General features: G+C 42.5%; 1 long non-coding RNA gene across 1 annotated transcript; it reads right to left on the bottom strand.

The window, feature by feature from the left end:
* Positions 1-11,862: 11,862 nt before the first annotated feature.
* LOC112235795 lies at positions 11,863-18,970 on the bottom strand. Its single transcript, XR_002951125.1, has 3 exons — positions 18,689-18,970; positions 16,672-16,742; positions 11,863-12,199 (listed from the first exon to the last, which is right to left on the bottom strand). It is a non-coding gene; the product is annotated as an uncharacterized LOC112235795 (long non-coding RNA).
* Positions 18,971-22,101: the final 3,131 nt, after the last annotated feature.

Genomic DNA, 22,101 nt, shown 5'->3' on the forward strand with positions numbered 1-22,101 from the left:
ATTGTTGCTGTCATACAAAGCCCAAAAGAAAAATGTCCCGCCGTGCGGAAGCTTGTCATGCCACCTGTATTAATAAATGTGAACATAAAACACAGACCCCATCCCCCCTCCCGTCCCTTTACTGAGTGACTTCCCCAAACGAAGCACTCCTTGGCTAACACACAAACCTTAGGGTGTCTAGACATACAGCTTGAACTAACTCGTCTTCTATAGATGCTCCGCATATAAACTAATATTAAATAACACTCTCACATTAGGGGGTGAGTGGCGCTAAAACATGATAGGCTAAACAATGCTATGTAAGCCACAACATCTCACCCATCGTATAAGTCCCAATTTCTGATCTTCTGAACGAAAAGACATAGGCAGGAAATTCAAACACATTCCTGGCCTGTATTTGGCCATGTAGCCGGTTGACACAGCCGTTCTGTATCCTGAGCCAGGGAACTTGCTTGCCAAGAACAGATCGGCCTCTTTTGGGTTGTCAAACGTACGTGTTGATCCCTCAACTGTCACCTTAAACCGGGCTGGGAAGAGGAATCCATATCGGATGTTGGCCGCCCTGCTTTTGTTGCATAACTCCTCATACTCTTTCCGTTGGTTCCTCACCTCCAAGGTAAGATCTGGGTAGAAAGACACCCTGGCTCCATTGTAGTTAAAGGGAGAACTTTGACTAGTCAGTTTGAGGATGAGATCCCTGGTCTGGGGATAGTGCAGCTGTACTATGAATGGCTTCGTGGCCTGTGATCTGTGTGCGCGGTCGATCAGGATGGCCGTTTTGAAGTGTTCACTCCCCAGCAATGCCGGTATCAGCTCTGAGACTAATTCAGTGGGTTTCCTTTCTCAGTGTCCTCCTGGATCCCAAATATTAGGATGTTCTGGCGTCGAGCATTTCCAATCAGGCTTTCAGGGTTTTGTTGTCATTTTTTAATATTGCGCACTGTTTCTCTATGTCCTGTAGCCTGGCCTCGTGATCGACTGTCGTCTGCTCAACCTCATGCACCCTTCCCTTACTTGCCTTCACAGTTTCAGTCAAAGTCCCAATACTCTTTGAGATATCAGCCAACCTTGTGTCCACCTTCTTGCTTAGTGAGTTTATGGCAGCCAGTATGTCACTTTGAGTAGGATCTGTGGGGAACTCTTGGGAGCTAGCCTCTTCAGCTAACTCTTCAGCTAACTCCTCGTGGGTCGGCGGTGTTGAAATTGGTTCGTTGTCTCTCTCATTCAAATGATCTTGTTTAGCGCCTCCATTTTTGGTGCCTTTTCCCTTTGTCATATTGCCAGACAATGTTTGAAGTTATAGGTTGTGAGAGGTTAAGATAAATATTAATTTGTTTCAAAATAGAGCGGAGCTCTAGCATAGCACGTCTACTCCATAGCACGCTCTCTAGCCCCCCCCCTCCCCACACACACACACATGTTAAGTTTGCTGAAAATAAAAGCAGTAGACAGTGAGAGGACATTTCTTTTTTTGCTGAGTTTATCATTGATATCTTTTGAATCTTTTGTGTTGCTGGTACAGATAAACCATGGTGTTAGTTTCCCTGTGAGAGATGCTGTTTACACAACTCAAATGGTGCATGTTTTGTGGTTGACCTCAGGCCAACGTTCTCCCACTAAATTCCATCACGAAGCACTATGGTAGAGTACACTTTTCCTCTTTTGAAGCCTGGATGTTTGTCTTCCAGTGAAGGGGAAGGGGGAGGGATTGGGGGGGTCACCCATCGGAGAATGTGCCCATCTGTGTTGCCGCCTGCATCTGTCCACCTTTCCCTTCGGTCCCGATGGTGATGGGATCTTATCTGGTTTCCTGTGCGGTCGGCCTGTCTCTCAGATAGCAGGCCAGGGCCCTCAGTGGTGCTCTGGGTAGGGATAATGGATGACGACTGTGCTCTCTCCGTCCCAGGCAGGTGTGTGTGTGTGTGTGCGTGTGTGTGTGTGTGTGCGTGCGTGCGTGTGTGCGCGTGCTTGTTCATTGAAGGATGACAAAGCAGTGTTACTACTGACCACACTGGGTAGCACAGTTGTTGAACGGTTCCGATTAATGATGCATCATGGGAGTGGGAGTTGTAGGAGATTTACTGGTGGTAGGAACAGGGCTCTCTCTCTCTCTGTATGGTAATCAGATAGCTCTGGGGTTGGTTGTTTTTCTCTCAGAGGGTGCACAAAGAACATTAGTCAGTCAGTTGGTTTGCCCTTCAAAAGGAAATTGATTATGTAAAAAAGGCTACTGAACGATCTTCAAAATGAATGTTTGCATGACAGAGTAACATAAGGGGGAACTACATTGGACCCAGAGATAAGACATTGAGATCTTCATTAAAGTATCAATCAGCAGCTCAAACAACAACAAAGTCTGCTCCCCGCCCCTGTTTCTGTAAAAAGCTGAGGGATGGGGTCTTGAAAAATGAAACCACTCTCAAATTGATAGACAGTGCCATGGATGGAAGGACTGGCCATCCATGAAATCAAAATTATAGTTTGAACTATGTTTTGAGGCTATATAGTGTTTGTTTACATTTACTTTGTTTACAAACATTGGAGTAAAACGAGCTTATATTGTGGGTGCTGATGGGGTATGACAGTTGAATTAAGTTCATGGGTAGATATCATTAATTTATGAGTCCAGAAATAGATGTAGCAAGTGCAGATTGCCCCTTTAACAAATAATAAATTAATGTCAATGTAAATATTAAGGAATTGCTACAATACATCTCTCCATTCCATTCGCTTTGGAAAAAAAAGCCAACTCAAGACCTGGGTAATTTACTCGGACCAGACATGAGTTATACACAGCTTCAACGTTATGCATGAGTTAGAATCCAATCCGACGTCATGGAAACCAATTCATTTTGACGTGGAGTAAATTACCCCATTGACGTCAACCCACAGCTGGTCCAGGTGTGTATTTATGGTTTTGACCTGCGTTAGACAGTCCTTTTACCTTCAGAGCCGGATGGAGCGGCTGTAAATATACAAGGAGGAAGTGAAATTATAGGAACAGGAAGTGTTATTGGCGGCAATAATGGTGATTGGTTAGGAAGGTGATTGGTTAGTGGATGGAAGCCCCGGGATTCATTGCTTCGGAGGTCGCGGGGTCAAAGACAAAGGATGATTCCATCATGACGGCGTAATAACATGTAATGATGACACACGTGTATTTTCCCTTCAAAGCAATCAGCGTAAAATGAAAACATGGAATGGCCCTGTTAAAGCTATTGCTAAGGCAATGCATAGGCTACATGTTAAAGCTATTGCTAAGGCAATGCATAGGCTACATGTTAAAGCTATTGCTAAGGCAATGCATAGGCTACATGTTAAAGCTATTGCTAAGGCAATGCATAGGCTACATGTTAAAGCTATTGCTAAGGCAATGCATAGGCTACATGTTAAAGCTATTGCTAAGGCAATGCATAGGCTACATGTTAAACCTATGGCTAAGGCAATGCATAGGTTACCTGTTAAACCTATGGCTAAGGCAATGCATAGGCTACATCTTAAAAGCCATGGCTAAGTCAATGCATAGGCTACATAATGTATACATGTTACAGCTATAGTAACAGCTCTATAGCTCTGTAAACTGTAAAGTAAAGCTCTGCAGGATTCGCTGTTGGTATTTTAAGATCAAAGAAAACGCTGCTGCTACCTCGCTTTTCAGGTGAATGAACAGACTGACTGCAGACTGACTGAGCAGACTAAAGTGGAAAAGATATTCATCAACTCTCGGTAGCACAATGGAAGTCGTGCTTCAAAAATGAATATTTCATTGTTAAAACCAACACGTTTCGATGAATTCCATCATCATCATACACGTCACTAACATCTGAAGGATTAGACTTGTAGACACACTGCATATTGGGTTTCCTAATGCATCTCCTTAAACTCATCAGAATGAACAAAAGGGGTTTAACGGTTTATTTATTAGCAGCATTTCATCTTACTCTGTATAATAATATTTTAATAATCCCCTCGTTCTCCCAACGATAATCTCATCAACCCTTATTCTGCGTTCCCTATTCCAACTCAGCGGAGCAGGCCTGCATTAGTGCTTGAAACTAATTCAATTATATCAGACAAAAGCATTCTGGTAAACGAGGGTAATTCGAATAGGGTGCGATTTTGGACGCAAACCTGTGAAAGCACCAAACCCATTATAACCAGAGCCCTGGTCAAACGTAGTGCACTATGTAGGCAATAGGGTGCCAATTTGGACGCCTCCACAGGCTTTGGCCACAGTGCAGAAACTCTACAGCTGCTTCACACTAAATTGAGTTTGATGAGGATTAACCCTTTAATGTCTTTATTAGGGAGTGATTTGAGCTAAATGCTAAATGGTTTTCTCTTCCTAATCATATTTATTCCCCCGTTAGCTGCAGCTGTGTCGTCAAAACACAATTAGTAATCAGTGTTTTGGCATCTAGTGCAATGTACACACAGAGGGGCACTGCTATTGTTGTTTTCTTTCGAAAATGTCATTTCTGTTCTGTGTTCCTTCTACGGAACATTGTGTGTGTGTGTGTGTGTGTGTGTGTGTGTGCCTACGTCCGTGCCTGTGCTTGAGCGTGCGTATCTCTGTATATCTAATTATGATGTGCTTTATTAAATGCATTCTCTATCATTTGCAGATTGCCACGACCACCTTGAGGACACGCTACTGCCCAATCACCACTGGGCCCAGTGGGTTGGCATGCCAACGAAGACCGTAAGGCTTTGTGTTGCTGTTTGTGTCTGGTCGTCTGATTCTACAACAGAGCTTGATGCAATTTAAAATCCAATTTGATACATTCATGTACAAGATTGGCATAAACCCCTGTTATATTCTCATTACCCCGGTTGTTGCTTTTGGGATAGGAATGAAATTACATCAACTACCTTGAGATTGTATTGCATGTGTTTTGATTATCTACATTAAATAAGTGTGAAAGTAAAAACAGCCTGTGTAAATTAAACATGCTGATGTCAAAATAAAAGATGTTGTTTGCGTCCCAAGTGGCATCCTACTTCCTATATAGTGCACTACCTTTGACCCAGAGCCCTATTGGGAATAGGTGCCATTTGGGACGCTGCTATTGAGTCATACAGCCTGTATTGATCAGGGCAATCTGTCTCATTCGAACCAGATTACATTTGCTATTTGATTCCTTTTCAATTATCTCTGCTTTTCATCACTCTTTCTCTCTGTTTGTGTGTGTGACAACAGGAAAAGTAAGGGGAAAACCTTGAACAACAATTACAACCTAGATGCTGATAGATGACTGCAATAAATGAGCTCATTTGAAAGAAATGCCCCCCCCCCTCACCACCACCACCACCACCACCACCACCTTATAGCTCTGGGAATTTATTGTTTGTTCGACCTGTTTGACTTTGACTCTTCATCCATGATTCTGCCCACTGTGTGTCTCAGTGTGGCTATCCTTGTGCGGATGGCGTATTCCCGCAAGTTAACTTTGTTCCAATTACTGATGAATACGGGTTGGAGAGAATCCTATTTGTAGCACTTAGGATTCAGAGAGGCTCACTGCAGATAGTCCAGTAGTAGTGACTGGATTGCTTTCGTTGATATCATACCACAGGGATTCAATCATACATCATCTTTTGAGGATGAGATAAGGTGAGTGAAGTGTAGAGATGAAGCATAACTCTTCAGTCGATCTGTCCAGAGTTCGGCTGTGTTTGCGTACTAATGTGATTTTTCTTATATGGCTATACCTCCAGGCAAGTGTCTAATGGGAGCTGTCTGGCCCAAAAGGCTGGCCTAGAAATGCCATGTATCCAACTAAAACTACCTAAAAATTGATTCTGGATGACACAAAAGCAGCACACAACTGGCGAGAGAGGAAATGACTTTGCGTTATCGGCGAACTGAATTGATGTTTTGATGGGAGCAGTTCCATATCTCACACTTGTGTTATCCACATGAAACTGACATTACCCTTGTTATTTGGGGACTGCTGTTTATATTACCAGTACCAGTGGGCAACACAGTATCCTGAAAATGTTTTGATCTGTAGGGAACATTTTCCCTGGTTTGTAGTTCTCAATGTTATATAGCAGGGGTACTCAACTCTGACCCCACGAGGTCCGGAGCCTGCTGGTTTTTTCTACCTGATAATGAATTGCACACACCTGGTGTTCCAGGTATAAATCACTCCCTGATTAGAGAGCAACAATGAGAAAACGCAGTGGAATTGGCTTCGATGTGGAATTGGCTTCGTCCAGAATTTAGTTTGAGGGTTATGTAAACTCAGCAAATAAAATAAATGTCCTCTCACTGTCAACTGCGTTTATTTTCAGCAAACTTAACACGTGTAAATGTTTGTATGACCATAACAAGATTCAACAACTGAGACATAAACTGAACAAGTTCCACAGACATGTGACTAACAGAACTTTTATAATGTGTTCCTGAACAAAGGGGGGGGGTCAACATAAAAAGTAACAGTCAGTATCAGGTGTGGCCACCAGCTGCCTTCAGTACTGCAGTGCATCTCCTCCTGATGGACTGCACCAGATCTGCCAGTCCTTGCTGTAAGATGTTACCCCACTCTTCCACTAAGGCACCTGCAAGTTCCCGGACATTTCTGGGGGGAATGGCCCTGGCACTCACCCTCCGATCCAACAGGTCCCAGATGTGCTCAATGGGATTGAGATCCGGGCTCTTCGCTGGCCATGGTAGAACACTGACTTTCCTGTCTTGCAGGAAATCATGCACAGAACGAGCAGTATGGCTGATGGCATTGTCATGCTGGAGGGTCATGTCAGGATGAGCCTGCAGGAAGGGTACCACATGAGGGAGGAGGATGTCTTCCCTGTAACGCACAGCGTTGAGATTGCCTGCAATGACAAGCTCAGTCCGATAATGCTGTGATACACCGCCCCAGACCATGACGGACCTTCCACCTCCAAACCGATCCCGCTCCAGAGTACAGGCCTCAGTGTAACGCTCATTCCTTTGACGATAAACGCGAATCCGACCATCACCCCTGGTGAGACTCGTCAGTGAAGAGCACTTTTTGCCAGTTCTGTCTGATCCAGTGACGGTGGCTTTGTGCCCATAGGCGATGTTGTTGCCGGTGTTTCTGGTGAGGACCTGCCTTACAACAGGCCTAAAAGCCCTCAGTCCAGCCTCTCAGCCTATTGCGGACAGTCTGAGCACTGATGGATTGTGCATTCCTGGTGTAACTCGGGCAGATGTTGTTGCCATCTTGTACCTGTCCCAGAGGTGTGATGTTTGGATGTACTGATCCTGTGCAGGTGTTGTTACACGTGGTCTGTCACTGTGAGGATGATCAGCTGTCCGTCCTGTCTCCCTGTAGCGCTGTCTTAGGCGTCTCACAGTACGAACATTGCAATTTATTGCCTTGGTCATACAGTATCTGCAGTCCTCATGCCTCCTTGCAGCATGCCTAAGGCACATTCAGGCAGATGAGCAGGGACCCTGGGCATCTTTCTTTTGGTGGTTTTCAGAGTCAGTAGAAAGACCTCTTTGGTGTCCTAAGTTTTCATAACTGGGACCTTAACTGCCTACCATCTGTTTGTGTCTTAACGACCGTTCCACAGGTGCATGTTCATTGATTATTTATGGTTCATTGAACAAGCATGGGAAACGGTGTTAAAAGCCTTTACAATGAAGATCTGTGAAGTCATTTGGATTTTTACTAATTATCTTTGAAGGACAGGGTCCTGAAAAAGGGACGTTTCTTTTTTTGCTGAGTTTATGTCTGATGTGACAGAAAGGCATGTAATGCCATGAGTTTAGTATACCCGTCCAATATATCAGATTTTTTATTGATCCTATATTTTACCAGGTCAGTCTCATTAAGATTAAAAATCTGTTTTACAAGAGAGACCTGGCCAAAATCTGTGATTTCTTGAAGGAAGGCAGGCAGGCAGGCAGGCAGACAGACAGACAGAGAATGGAAGGAAGGATACATGTTAAAAGTATTGGAACAGGCCCATGGTATTAGGTTAGTATCCACCCCCTATTGGCTGATTATTATACCATGTGACCGCAACACCTGCTGCTGATTTGCTCTAATGAACTGCCATGGCGTTTTGAGAGATGAAGCATGAGTGAAACTACTGTATTGGACATCATGGGCTACATTTAGACAGGCAGCCCAATTCTGATTTTTATTTCACTAATTGGTCTTTTGACCAATCAGATCAGCTCTGAAAAAGCTCTGCTGTGGAAAGATCTGATGTGATTGGTCAAAATACCAATTAGTGTGAAAAATATCATAATTGTGTCTGACTGACTGTCTAAACACAGCCATATTGGCTAAGTACATACAGCTAACAGTCCTCCTGTTTGTACAATACACTCACACAAAGCCTTTGGCTTTCACCAGGAATTATTTACATGTATGTCTTGATCTAGGACATATGATGTAATACATAAAAGTATAAGTGTTATAAGTGTATGCCATGTGTCTGCCTCCTATGTAAAACAAATGTTGACATCCACACAAAATGTCTTATTTACTTATTTTAGGCTTAAGGGAGTGTGTAGGTCGCATTCATCGTACAGCTATGGAAGTTATGTATTTAAATCTGTCTGATCGAGAGGAATCTGGAGAGTCCTCAGTCATGGCTGTCGTGAAACATAGAGATATCTGTGCCTTTATAACACCTGTGACAGCATGGACAGCGCCATTGAGGTTACAACCCATAGGAATCCCCACCCAGTTGACTACTTTGATTACTTTAAAATGGCGGAAGTAGTAGAAGTAGAAGCCCTCAATGGTGCTGCCCATGTGGTTAAAATGGCCTTTTTTGCCACTATAGGCCTCTATCATTCTCTATGGTCGTGAGCAAGTTGATCTGTAGAAATGGTTTTCTAAGGAACTCCAACCACCCCTTTAATGAGACGCGGCAGAGACCTGACATAAGGGGTTGTAATGACACAGCCAACCACCGGACACATTTATTGGATAAAGAAGCTTCCGAGTTTCCTGGAACTGTCTGTGTTTTTGTATTGACTTACAAAATGGTGGGAAATTAATAAAATAGGAAATGAAAACATTATCTGTAATTACCACTAAATCTAGTGAATGATTTTGAGTACTGTAGTCTTAAGAATGCTCTGGCAAGTGGGTAAATGTAGCATACATAAGTGGGAAAAACAGCTTCCAGAAAGAGGAGTTCAAACGAGGGGTTGGAACCAAAATTATTTTCCAATAGTTCCGTTCTGAACAGAAGCACTATTTTTCCTGTTCCGTTCCACTGTTCTGTCCTGCAAAGTAAAGTTCTGAACTGGTTCTAACCCCCCAAAAAGTATTGGCTTATATTGTTCTTTTCTTGTTATGACATGCATTATCTGAATTAGGTCCAGAGAATTATAACTACGGACGAGAGACTTCTACTGAATAACTTGAAGTCTTTGAACTTCAGACAGTTGGCTTAATGTTGGACCAGAGCTTGATAGCTAGCTAGCTAACAAACTTGTGTGCAGAGCGGCACCAGAATGAAAAACACCTTTTTGTAGTTAATAAACCTAATGTGAGACTTGACACCTATAGTATCCGTAACTAGCATTGAAAAAGTAAATCTATTCTTCTCTAATTAAAAATATCTCCCTAATTTCTGAATCAGGCTGGCAGGCAGACACTGGAATAAGTTTCTGAGTAACAGAGTGAGAGCCTTGTTGCTTCCTTTGTGGGAAGCAAAAAAAATGACCGGAACGTAAAAGAACAACCGTTTTTAAATTAACGGTTCTGTTCCGAAACAGTATAGATCTCTTTCGTTCCTGATTCTGATTCTGTTCCTCCAAAAATTGCCTTATTTTCAAGTTTTGGGTTCTGTTCCCTCAAACTTTATTTTGTAACATTCTGCTATTCATATGAGTAAAGATAAAATTCCCAGACGTGGATAAATTATTTGCTTAGATTACAAAGGTAGGAAACCCTGGTCCTGGAGTGGTGCAGGTACTTTTCAATTCGTAGCATGGAAAATCTGCGTTGCAGCGCAATTGACATTGAAAGTTAATGTTACCGATTTTGTGAAGACTGCGTTCACAATAAACACTGCATACGTCGGCTCAATCGTAAAATTACCCTATGTTCTTCTCATTAGTTGGTATTCAGACTTACCTTATGCAGGTGCATAACGTGCTCTGTAGGTGTGGCTCCCTTGCGCACACTGAATAAATTTAATTCAACAGCTAAAAATCCTCCCACTTGCTGGCCAATAGATTTTCTCGTGGAGTTTTCATGCAATAGGGTTTTCAGTACATTTATGTTAAGCCATCTGTTTAAATACAGTGTACCTTTTAATTAGAATTTAGTCAACAGATTCACTAGAATATGCCAGAATGGGTTCAGGATCAATGAAAAAAGCCATATAAATAGATGCATATTCGTCTCTCTTTCAGCACCAAATGGTAAGTACAAAGTAGATAATTTAGAGTTAGGAAAGTATTTATGAATCATTAAAAAATTATTTGGAGAGCCTTTACACGTGAAATATATTGGTGAATAAAAAATACAGTGGTTTGATTCATGCTGAAAGTTTCCAACATATGGCATTTATTGTTCAATCCATGAAATATTGGAAGGTGTTCTTGAACAATAGTTTACTCTAATCCCCACTAATCATGGAACTGTAATTACAACGGTCCAGTCATCGTGAACCACACGCCAGGCTCCAGGTTTAAAATGCTAAGTGTGGTCTGAGTTTCATTGTCACGCCCTGATCTGTTTCACCTGTCCTTGTGCTTGTCTCCTTCCTCCCAGGTGTCGCCCATCTTCCTCCCTGGGTACGTATAACTGTGTTCTCTGTTTGTCTGTTGCCAGTTCATCTCGTTTGTCAAGTCAACCTGCGTTTTGTCTCGGCGCCTGCTTTTCCCCCAGTCTCTCTTATTCTTGCTCTCCTGGTTTTGACCCTTGCCTGCCTGACCGCTCTGCCTTCCCTTGACCCTGAGCCTGCCGTCCTATATCTTTGCCCCTACTCTGGATTACCGACCTCTGCCTGACCTGACCCTGAGCCTGTCTGCCGTCCTGTACCTTTGTCCCACTACTCTGGATTATCGACCCCTGCTGCCTTGACCTGTCGTTTGCCTGCTCCTGTTGCTGTAATAAGCATTGTTACTTCAACACAGTCTGCATTTGGGTCTTACCTGAAACATGATATACATAATGATTCAAATAGGCTACATGTCCCAAATTATTGCACAACAGGAAAGAAAGGTAAATGGAATGGATTGATGCAAAATGTAGGCTACAAATTGAAGGAAACTAACACTAAAGTGACAGTTATAAATGTATGTGGGAATTATTGACGGTGGCTATCCATAGTGTGTAATATTTAACATGATAAAAAAAAAAGTGAAAAGCCCGGGTATTTAATTAAAACATTCTAGAGCACATAAATCAACTCGGTACGTTTGGCGCTACAGAGGCATTTAGTTTGGGACTCCAAATTTCATCCCCACAAATGATGAATTTTAATGTCACATGCACAAGTACAGTGAAAGGCCTTTCTTGCAAGCTACAAGCCCAACAAAGCAGTAATCAATATCAATGTAGCACTAAAAATAACATAAGGTAGAACAAAAACACATCAAATAGAAATAAGAACAAGAGAAAGTAAGAAGCTATGCACCAGGTTAGTTCCAGTACCATATTTACAATGTGCAGGGATACTGGAGTGAAAGAGGTAGATATGTGTAGGGGTAAGGTGACTAGGCATCAGGATATATGATACATAGAGTAGCAGCAGCATCAATTCTGATTGTATGTGAGTGTGTGTGCATGTCAGTATATAGTATAGAGTCAGTATAAATGTATGTGCATGTTATGTGTGTGTGTGTGTGTGTGCATGTGTAGAGTCAGTATAAATGTGTGAGCAGGTTATGTGTGTCAGAGTGTGTAGAGTCATGTGAGTGTGCATAGAGATAAACATTTAATTAAATAAATAATATAAAATACAAGAGTAAACTCAGTCTGTGTAGAAGTTATGTTAGCTATTTAGGGGTCTTATGGATTGAGGATAGAAGTTGTTCAGGAGCCTGTTGGTGTCAGACTTGTTGCACTGGTACCACTTGCCGTGTGGAAGCAGAAAGAACAGTCTATTCGGTGGCTGGAGTCCGGGCCTTCCTTTCACTCCGCCTGATGTAGAGGTTGCGCCTTCTTCCCGACTGTGCATGTGGGAGTGGGCCATTTGAAGTCCTTTGTGATTTGGACACTGAGGAACTTCACTGTGGAAAAGGGGCCGAAATATATGTCATGTTGATATGATTTTCATTTTTCCCTCCGTATGACTGGTTTCACATTCATCTCCAGCAATCATAAGGAAAAATCATCTAAAACAATTGCTATTTGTATTTACAGTCCCCTTCAAACGGATTACTCATTTACCTAGCTCTTATCAATTTATACATTATATAGTGCATGGAGAATGATGTTATTTAAATTGGGAATAGTAGATGTTTTTCCACTTGGAACCGACAGGGTCTCGATCGTATTCATGGTTTCTTCACATGTAAAGGTGGTGAAATCATGGAAATCATGGTCAGAATACAGTGTATCTGGAGAAACACCTCTGCCACACCTCCATTCTTGTGATCTCCACCACAAACATATAGCTGGTTGGCAAATGCGTTTTCAATTGCTTGAGTTCAAGGTCAGAGTAAGGGTAAAGAGAAAAGTGCATAAAAGGGAATGTGTGTTATTCAGTTTCTGGGAATTCAGACTGGAGTTATGCTCGCTTAAATGGAACTACAATCAGTGGAGTGAACCTTAAAATAGCCATCACACGCTAAATAACCCCAAAGAACTACAATCCCCATATGGCATTGGATAGAAATAGTATCGAACTGAGTGAAGCTGGGTAGGTGTGTATAAAATATATTATCCACACCTACTCAGTTTTATTCTATTTCTATCAATAAAAAGACCCAATGCAACATGCGAGCAAGCTGACGAATGAATTGAAGTCTGCTGATGTATGGCTCGATTATCAATCTTCTATCATTAGTCACTAGATGAAGCAATTTGTCTTGGACTTGACAGCTTCCATTTTCTCCCAGCGTAAACTTAATCGAGGCAATTGCCTTTTGAGTCTCTTGATAAATTCCCTTACTCAAAAGGAAAAACACAAATGATTGCGCTGCTGTATAGTTTCTAGATTATTATGATTTATTTTTAATCTCAGATAATTTGAACATCTGTCACTCTCCCTAAAGACACAGTACTACTGGTTGGACTTCTGTCACTCTCCCTGAAGACACAGTACTACTGGTTGGACTTATGTCACTCTCCCTGAAGACAAAGTACTACTGGTTAGACTTCTGTCACTCTCCCTGAAGACAAAGTACTACTGGTTAGACTTCTGTCACTCTCCCTGAAGACAAAAGTGCTACTGGTTGTGGCTATGTGTGTTATTGGAGCTGCACTGCAGTGTACTGAACAGTATATAGAGTTAGAGTATAATATTTAATGAGTATACCAAACATTAGGAACACCTTCCTAATATTGAGTTGCACCCCATTTTGCTCTCAGAACAGCCTCAATTCATCAGGGCATGGATTCTACGAGGTGTCGAAAGCGTTCCATAGGGATGCTGACCCGTGTTGACTCCAATGCTTCCCACAGTTGTGTCAAGTTGGCTGGATGTCCTTTGGGTGGTGGCCCATTCTTGATACACACAGGAAACTGTTAAGCATGAAAAACCCAGCAGCATTGCAGTTCTTGCCACAAACCGGTGTGCCTGGCACCCACGACCATACCCTGTTAAAAAGCACTTACATCTTTTGTCTTGCCCATTCACCGTCTGAATGGCACACATACAAAATCCATGTCTCAATTGTCTCCAGGCTTAAAAATCCTTCTTTAACCCGTCTCCTACCCTTCATCTACACTGATTGAAGTGGCATCAATAACGTCTCATAGCTTTCACCTGGATTCACCCGGTCAATCTATAGCTGTGTTTTAATATCCATACCAACATACTGTATACTACATACTTAATGAGTATGTTAGTTCATTTTAGTATACTGTAAATGAACGGTATCCGTTCAGCTGAGCGTACTAGTGCTTTGTCTGTCTACCGGAAGTTTATGCTGTTGCTTTGCAACCTCTTGCTAGCTTGTTAGCATAACAAATGACTAGCTAGACATTTTACGATTTCGAGTGTGTTCGCAAATTTCAATCTGGAATGCCAGATTGTGTTCAGAGTGAGCTCTGGGTGTTTGTAAATCCAGAGCGTAGCCAGATTGTCTGTTCCGCAGTTTCGATCTCGGAGAGCATCACTCACAGTCCAGCACCTAAGCTAACTGACTAATGTTGGCTAGCTTGCCATTTCCAGACACAAATGAGAGAACACCTCACTCTGACCATTTTACTCGCCATAGCCGAGCTGGTTAGGCTGTTTTCATGTTATCCAGAGCATTAGTGACTGTAACTGTGCTGTTGGCAACAATTTAATTACGCTTTTTTTGCGTTCATATTCAACACCGAGAGTGCTCTGAAATTGGAGTAGATAGCCAGAAATAACAATGTCCATTGAGAACGCACCAAGACTATACCACTTAGCCAAGAATGACGTGAATAATAAGTCAATAAACATTGGGAAGTTAGTTAGATTATAGTTAATATACTGCCTGGCAAGTTCGATGTATTAGTAGCCTACTAACGTTAACGTTTCTCGTTAGGTAACTAACTTTAGCTAACATACCGGTATACCAGTACATACTACTATAATGCTATGCGGTTCATAAGGATAGAGTAGCTAACAAATTGTCAACCAACATTTAATGTAACTTATTTGAAAAGTCATTACTTTATAACATTTTCTTAACATTTGTCATAATTAGTTAAAACCATGAATTTTTATCCGCTCTCGGACTTCTGCTGCATATTTTCCACCATTTTCTTCATATCTGAAAATGTTGTGAAGCCACACCCATTTTCTGAATAATTGCATTATGGGCCCTAAAAGCCGCGAAATAGTGTCCACTGCTTGTGTACTTCGTAATTTGCTGTATTTAGTACAACATCCGGGAACTTTTGGCATACTAACTACATCCATACTATGACCAATAAGCATACTACATACTCAATTTATGTCACAAATAGTAGTTAGTGAGTATGAGTATTCGAACACAGCTGATGTCATGTAAAGAGCAGGTGTTCCTAATGTTTTGTACACTCAGTGTATATTATAGAGTATCACAGCTAATATGTACTTGACAAAACTTCCTCACTATCCTCAAGGCTTCTTGGTAAACATGGAATTGTGAGAAGATCAAATATCATTGTTTTTAAATATTTTATTTATTAAAGCTTACATCATATCATTTAACTGTCATTCTTACTCTCTATCCTTAATATTTTGGTAAACAGTATCATATCACTGGGGTGGCAGGGTAGCCTAGTGGCTAGAGTGTTGGAAGAAGATCAAATATATATAGGCAATTACTGTTCCTTTTTACTAAAGCTCACACATCACTTCAATATCGTTTAGATATGAATGAGTTTCATTTCTCCATTGTCACTGAAAGTACCAAACCTACAGTTTTCCTGTCAAAGGCTTCAGAGAGGGACAGAGGACACACACCCACACACAGTGTGTGACCAGACCGAGAAAAGACCGGGTCTTCTGCATGAGCAGGAAACATTGCATAACGTCCTCCTCGTGGCAGGTGCATCATGACACTCCCTTGTTTTGAAAAAGTGAAAGAAGGAGCGAGAGAGAGAAGAGGATGGACAGATGAAGGAAAGAGAGGATATTTCCATATCCCTGTCAGATGGCTCCAGAGAGGTAGGCTAAGATGGGCTGCATCATTCCACTATGTGCTTTCTTACCAGGGAAGTTTTTCCCCCTCTTTTTGGGTCTTCCCTGGCTTTAAAGAATTCTGTGGTTCCTGAGAATAACGTGTGTGGGGGGAATGGGATGGATATTTCAAGCCACTCCTAAGGACAGAACATTGGCATGTTGCACTGACACTGGCAGCTGTCCCTGTTCTGTAAGGCTTCCTGGCTGTCCTTCTGTGCTGTAGGACTCTCCTTCTCCTCTAGCACGGAATAAAGTTAGGAACACGCGCATGAACCAGCAGCCCAGTTAAACCTTTTACCACAGTTGCATGCAAACGATGTACGGTCCCCTGGTGGAATGCAACTTAACGGCCCCCCCTCCATCTCCAGGACCACTCTTCCCCGTCCCTGTGTGTATGTCTGTGTGAACACAAACCAATAACGATATTGAACACCCAGCTTCTAATAATATCCCTGATCACTCAGCGGGGTATCCCTACGCGCCACTGGCTGTCTCACTCCTCTAGCTCCATCTCCTTCCGCCAGCCTGCCTGGCTGTTTTAGTAGTGGGTCCTTAGCAACTGTGGCTAAGGACCCACTACTTTACACACCCAGCATGCTGTGAAATTCAATTAAGTCTCAGCACGGAAAATTTGCATTTGGGGAAATAAGATGGGAAGACGTGAGAGGGAGTGAGGGGAATACATCTGTCCTTTAGTTATGATTTGCTAGAATCAGAATTAGACTGGGCGTGAAGATGCAGAGTAAATGTTTTGCGGCCAGATGTGTTCAATGTGGTTTATTTCAGGGGAAAGTTAAAGGGGAGGGGAGTGGAGGAGAGGGTAGAGGATAGCGGACAGGGAGAGGAGAGGGGGCGGAGGAGAGGAGAGGCCAAATCAATAGGAGTATAAAACACCTGCTCCATTTCATCTCCTGGATTCCAGATGGATACAAATGCAGAACCAGCGGTGCCTTTCATAATGAAATCTGAAAAGTAAAAACAACACAAAGGAATAGGGATAAGTGATGAATATGTGGTGTCGAGGGCTCAAGGCAGCACATCCATTCTGAGGAAGAGAAGCTTCAAACAATATCATTACATCACATTTAGATACGTTATCCTGTAAGAGTTCCATCTCATCTAGGCCATATTTATCCAGCATTATGATGAGTCACCAGTGGGACTAAAAGCTATTCTCTGTCCTCAACTCGCGAAGTCTGTGAGGGTATTGATAATTATAGTTGATGAATGGCTCTCTGAAATTGGAAGCATAAAGACCTTGTTTTAAATGATTCATTAGACTCTACCTGGCTATGCAAAATGTTACAGGTGATATCTCATTTTGCTCCACATTGAGCTGTGGTTGACGATTGAGGGCTGGTCTCCCAGACACAGATTAAGCCTATTCCTGGACTGAAAAACTATTTCTATGGAGATTCTCCATTGAGCATGTTTTTTTTAGTGCAGATCTAATCTGTGTCTGGGAAACAGCCCTGTATGTCTGTCAGAAGACTGATCCTTACAGAGCGGTGGCAAAGAGCGAGGGGTTGGAACTCTAATGGCTCGTGGAGCTATGATCTAATAGTATAATTCCTCAGAGTCTGCTGGCAATATGCACGACTAACCACACTGGGCAAACAGTAAGCGATGCAACACACAAGGAATGCTCTGTGCTCAGCCTCAGAAATCGATCCCTGTTCTCTTGCTGTCGGCGTTCTCTCCTTCTCCTTTTTTTCCCCCTTCTCTTTCTCTCTTCTTTTCTCCGTTCCTCTGTATTCTCCTCCTCCTCCTCTCTCCACATTATTGGAAGACCAAGTGCTTACTGTTCCATCGCTCCCTTTGGGATCCCAAAGATTCTATTTCTACCCACCGTCATGCCATCGTACGTTGAGTTCATCTCCTCCTGAGGAAAACTACAACTAACTTTACTTCAGTGTGAGTGGATTTCTTCCCCATTCTTTTCCACGCCTTCCTCTTCCTCCACCTCTTCCCCCCTCCTCTTTCTGTCTCTTATCTATGTTCCTCATGCTCAACCTAAGAAAAGGATCCCATCATCCGTGGAACCATCCTGGCTTGTCCCAATGCAATTACAAGGCCTGTTATTTCATACCCTCCAGTAGACCGCTGCACACCACTCCCCTCCCCTCAACCAGCCAGTGGCCGGTGCACTGTAGACACACACAAGGTTATTATTTCCCACTCTCCACTAGACCGCTACACATCACCCCCCCCCCCACCACAAAACAACATCCACACAAACCACATCCACTCAAGCAGATGGCTTCTCGCTCGTAGGCTACCTTTCTCTGAGATAACAGTGAAAATGTACGCTTGTATACTGGAAAGAAATGGTCCAAATAACTTCAAAGATTTAGTTGATTTTGTAGTTTCTTGAGCTAAGACCCTGAAACTCTATGAACGAATGAAAAGTCCTTATTGGCCTGTTGAGCAGTGGCCTCAGTAGGAAATGACATTGGACTGGTAATGGGAAGGAAATAAAATGATATTATCTGCCCTGACCATTTCAGTAGAGGAAAAGCATCATTACAACATGATGTGACATTTCATTCACTTGCAAGCAAAGACACCACACACAAACAAGCAAGCACACCACACACAAACAAGCAAACACACCACAAACAAACAAGCAAACACACCACAAACAAACAAGCAAACACACCACACACAAACAAGCAAACACACCACACACAAACAAGCAAACACACCACACACAAACAAGCAAACACACCACACACAAACAAGCAAACACACCACACACAAACAAGCAAACACACCACACACAAACAAGCAAACACACCACAAACAAACAAGCAAGCACACCACACACAAACAAGCAAACACACACACACACACACACACACACACACACAATCATTTGGTTAGTAGCAGATGTTTACAGAATCTCTCTCACCTGCAGTTCAGAGCTATTCCAAACATGGCTGCACCTCCAGATCAACTCCATCTCACATGACACCACACATTCTCTGTAATTGGTCAACACCACGGGCGTGGCTCTCACTTCATCCAATCAGGAAATTCATGGCTAGAGGTTTAAGGGGAAAGAGTCACATTCCATCAAATATTGACAAGAGAAACTGAGGGAGTGTGAGAGCGAGAGAGACAGAGAGAGAACGTGAAGGTATGGAAATGGAGAAGCCAGTGGAGTTGATGGCGGACCAATGCATTACCCTGCCTGCTTTGCCCTAGAGCAGAGTTTCCCACCCCATGGGGTGCACATATTGGTTTTTCTAGCACTACACAGCTGATTTAAATAATCAACTAATCATCAAGCTTTGATGTGTTAGTGTTAGGGCAGAAACCAAAACGTGCACCCCTTGGGGTCCCGAGGACTGAGTTTAGGAAACACTGCCCTAGAGTGATATGCTTTGCAGGCAGTATTGAACCTATAATGAACCCCATTCCACTCCCCTGTCTCCCACTCCTCTATCCGCATAATCCCTCCTTCCTTCTCTCCCTCGACAGAGAGAGAGATGAGGGGGGGAGAAGGGGTCGAGGGAGGAAGGAGAGAGAAAGAGATACGGCATTTATTATTGATTATTTTATATGTTGTTGTTTTGTCCAAGAACTGCGTCTAACCAGTTGGTAGAATTTGAGAGTTTTGGCAATTTTCGCCTCTCACAGAGTCATGCCAAGGAATCATGCCAATAAAGCAAATGGCTAACATGAATTTAAAACTAAGTGGGCAAGAGAGCAAGAGAACGAGATAATGAAAGAGAAAGAGAGAGAGGTAGTTTGGAGAGCAAAATAGGAACAGAGAGTAAGAGTGAGAGACAAGGGAAGCGAGGGAGCAAAGAGAGAGAGAGAGAGAGAGAGAATGCAGGTGTGAGTCAGGCAGACTAAGTTAGTGGAGGAGGTAGAGAGGTGGATGGGGAGGTCAGCTGTTTCATCATTAGCAACTGCCTCTGCTGCTGTGGCTTCCTTTCCTCTCTCCTTCAGAGCTCCTCTGAACAGCAGACTGGGTCCCCCTCTCACTCTCTCTCCATCCATCTCTCTCTTTCTCACTCTCCCTCTATATCTCTCAAACCCAGACATGGGGAACAGACAGTATATGCTAGCTGACAAGGGATTCTCATTTGTTCCCTTGTGTTTGACTCTCAGCTACTTCCTCGCTTTTTCTCTCTCACACCTTCTGTCTTTCCTACATCCAAAAATATCCCTCAGGTAGTGCTCAGTATGCAGTATAGGATACGCTCCCTCTACCTCTCCCGTTCTCTCTCTCTCTCTCTCTCTCTCTCTCTCTCTCTCCATATGTCCCTTGTATCTCGGTCTCTAGTATACCCACATGATTAAACTATCTGTTATTGGCTATAAGGTGTTGTTGTTGTTCTTCCATCTGGTTGTGATGAGGCCACACATTTCACTCCAGCCAAGGTCCTTTCATAGTCCACACACAGGCACTTTTCATCTGTGAATCAATTCCCCCCTCAGCGATCGATATTCCGAGGAATTGCTAATGCTGACATATCACACATTTCTATACATAAACAACTGCTTAACCTTTCCAGCTAAGAAGATAGTCATGCTGTGTCCCAAATTACACTCTATTCCCCTATGGGCCCTTGCCAAAAGTAGTGCACTATAAAGGGAAAAAGGTGTGATTTGGGACACCACCCTCAGCAAATGCAGGAGGCATACTACAGTCAAGTGATTGATAACAAGGTAATAATTGGACCAACTTTGGGTTTAATGGAAATATTTGCCATGCTGTAAAGCATTCGGACGGAACAGAATGAAATGGAGTAGAAATGAATGCTGGTTCCAACACACAAAAATGACTTGATTTAGTTGATGCCTGTATAGCTCAGTCATCAAGCTAGCACAACTCAATCCTCTCACTTTGTGATTTAGTTCTATCGTTTAAACATACGCAGTCATATTGGAATAAATATTTGCAAGGTATTTTTATTCAAACATTATCCGTCACTCCAAGGGATTGGGAACGTGTCCACGATTTGTCATTGTATTGATGAGCAGCTAGAAAATATTTGTGTATATCAGTCTTACAACTCAGATAGCTAGTTAGGTAGTTAGCTGTGTATTCTTTACAAACACCATAGCGACAAAACACAAACAGCCATTTCATCTCCATTTTCAACACCCTAGACAAACAGTCTGCCAATACGAACACCCACTCACCTACAGCCTAACGAATCAAACATAATGGCACCAATAAAAAGAATCCTGTACTCAGCAATGCAAAAGGTGCTATATCATGTTGTTATGACCGTTTGTATTTATCACAGCCATATACAGCTGCCATATCCTTTATTGACATGGCCTCCCATTCCAAACGTGTGACTCAGTGCCCCTGATCAACAATATTGTGATTGTGAACCATGTCATGTTCAAGTTTCACTGGAGCCTCCAGGCCTCTTTGTCTTCCAATAAAGCAATGGATGTAGCAGGGGATGACTGTATGGAGCTAGAGCTGTATTACATCTGGCCATAGAGCTATACATTATCTCTGTCACTGTATCACATCTGGCCATAGAGCTATACATTATCTCTCTGTCACTGTATCACATCTGGCCATAGAGCTATACATTATCTATCTGTCACTGTATCACATCTGGCCATAGAGCTATACATTATCTCTGTCACTGTATCACATCTGGCCATAGAGCTATACATTATCTCTGTCACTGTATCACATCTGGCCATAGAGCTATACATTATCTCTGTCACTGTATCACATCTGGCCATAGAGCTATACATTATCTCTCTGTCACTGTATCACATCTGGCCATAGAGCTATACATTATCTCTGTCACTGTATCACATCTGGCCATAGAGCTATACATTATCTCTGTCACTGTATCACATCTGGCCATAGAGCTATACATTATCTCTCTGTCACTGTATCACATCTGGCCATAGAGCTATACATTATCTATCTGTCACTGTATCACATCTGGCCATAGAGCTATACATTATCTCTATCACTTTATCACATCTGGCCATAGAGCTATACATTATCTCTGTCACTGTATTACATCTGGCCATAGAGCTATACATTATCTCTGACACTGTGTATCACATCTGGCCATAGAGCTATACATTATCTCTATCACTTTATCACATCTGGCCATAAGAGCTATACATTATCTCTGTCACTGTATTACATCTGGCCATAGAGCTATACATTATCTCTGACACTGTGTATTACATCTGGCCATAGAGCTATACATTATCTTTCTGTCACTGTATCACATCTGGCCATAGAGCTATACATTATCTCTATCACTTCATCACATCTGGCCATAGAGCTATACATGATCTCTATCACTTTATCACATCTGGCCA

Source organism: Oncorhynchus tshawytscha, linkage group LG11 (assembly GCF_018296145.1).
Source record: "Oncorhynchus tshawytscha isolate Ot180627B linkage group LG11, Otsh_v2.0, whole genome shotgun sequence".
NCBI classification, from domain to species: Eukaryota; Metazoa; Chordata; class Actinopteri; order Salmoniformes; family Salmonidae; genus Oncorhynchus; species Oncorhynchus tshawytscha.